This window comes from Capsicum annuum, chromosome 1 (genome assembly GCF_002878395.1).
Source record: "Capsicum annuum cultivar UCD-10X-F1 chromosome 1, UCD10Xv1.1, whole genome shotgun sequence".
Lineage (NCBI taxonomy): Eukaryota > Viridiplantae > Streptophyta > Magnoliopsida > Solanales > Solanaceae > Capsicum > Capsicum annuum.
In genome coordinates this window covers 42,073,435-42,075,317 of record NC_061111.1, presented here as the reverse complement: position 1 = coordinate 42,075,317, position 1,883 = coordinate 42,073,435, and the positions used below count along the sequence as shown (strand labels likewise).

The 1,883-nt window shown below is 33.8% G+C and overlaps 1 long non-coding RNA gene across 1 annotated transcript; it reads right to left on the bottom strand.

Moving 5' to 3' along the window:
- Positions 1 to 443: 443 nt before the first annotated feature.
- LOC107873492 lies at positions 444 to 1,883 on the bottom strand. The gene is made up of 4 exons (XR_007044376.1): positions 1,811 to 1,883; positions 1,567 to 1,656; positions 846 to 919; positions 444 to 748 (listed from the first exon to the last, which is right to left on the bottom strand). It is a non-coding gene; the product is annotated as an uncharacterized LOC107873492 (long non-coding RNA).

The following is a 1,883-nucleotide window of genomic DNA, read 5'->3' as shown; positions in this document are numbered from 1 at the left end:
AAAATTATCTTGTAGATGCATCCCGTCTGTACAATAGAGACAACTTATAGCTCCCTTTCTCTTTGATCAAGTTGATCTTGCATCATCTCAAATTCATTTTCATGGTCATCCATCAAATTCTTAAGCCCTACAAGTAAGTAGGATATAAATTGCATTTTCGAAAATCTCAATGCGTTTTCTTTGCCAGGCATTTGTATTTTGAAATACAAGGTATGATATCTAAATCTGATAGTGTACGTGGAAACATTTTATGTAACAAACTAAAAAAGTTTCCAGCCAACACTTGATAAAATTGTCAAAATTTCTTAGGAAAAACCAAATTAGAAGTCGACATACAAATTAAGAGAGAACCATTCAGTCATACAAGAACCTTTCCATCGGTCAAATGTGCAACCACAATGTCCACTGAAATGGTAAAGTTCAGAACAAATAAAAGAGCAGGTAATAGAAAGTAATTCAAGTGTATAACTCAAAAGGCCTTCATTATCTGATACAATATCCACTAATATCACTTAGTTAAAAAAAAATCTGCTTCATAAAAAGTGTCAAATCATGCTAGTCCTAAGATTTATCTGTCATGTAGAATGTGATTTTAATGGAAGTGTAAATTAGCTTCTTAGTTTGGAAATATCGCTTCAGATACAATATTTGTAAAATTGCCGCGAGAACACAGACTCCCAAGGATGCAATACTGAAGCTAGCCACCTGCGTATTAGTTGTTTCACTAACTGACCGCATCTCTGCTTCTCTGAAAGGACACAAGGAAGACGATATAAATGTGTCAAGTAATGTATGAACATAAACAACTAACAATCGATAAGGCATGAGGATATAAGTATACAGACCTTATGAATAGGAATAACTTAAAAGAAGAACCGTTCATCTAAAGACATAGTTAGCAGCAACGAAATCGCAATACCTAAGGCTGAAAACATAAAAAATATTTAAAATAACAAGAGAAAAAGTAATACAAGCAATGAACAAACCAACTTCCAATGGTAAGGTGGTGCTTTTTATTAATCGACATCCCAATTTATATGACAACAAACGTTTTGAGACATCTCAAATACTTGACACCATTCTTCTAATATTATCATTGGTAAGACTTCAGGAATTCAAATTCATGTAAAATTTTAATTGAAACTTTTGATATGATATAAGTTCCCTAAGTTAAATATCCCAAACTCCATCTCTATTCACACTTCATACAGAACAAGACCTAAAACTTCGAAAAATATTAGTCCAAATCTTTGTTATCTTTTTGCTAACCCGTTTTCAAACATTCTAGACTTTTTACCACTAATCACAAGCTAAAAGTTGAAATTAGCAAGTGGATGGTCAAAGAGTAGACAAAAGTCCAGGCACAGTCAAATGCATTTGTAAGGCATGACATACAATTTGCAGTCTCCACCTTTTCCTACAATTCCTTATCACATGAAGATGTCAGGCTTAGATTTATTTGTACCATCTTACAAGATACTCCTCAAAGCCCTTCATAATCAGTATATCTTACCACATTCCTGTTTTCTAAGAAAATAGAAGTGCAGTAAAAGAAATGCACTGTACTTTGATTCCATGATTGGATAGTCAACTGTAAGCCCAGCAACAGCCATGAAGCCCATGGCTTCATCAACTCGATGAGCCAGTTCACGGTACCTTCAGGAAACATAATACTCACAAAATTGTTAGCCATAAAAGTTATAACAAAAAGACATTCATGACTACAAAATCAAAAATAGACAAAACAATTTCTTTGGATAAGTAATGCTAATAGATAGAAATGACAAAACTAACATAGCAGAAGAAATACCTGTCACCTTGCTCGCTTTGATCAGTAAAATCGAGATTTCACTGGTTAACCCTCTGCATGGCAGCATAACCTC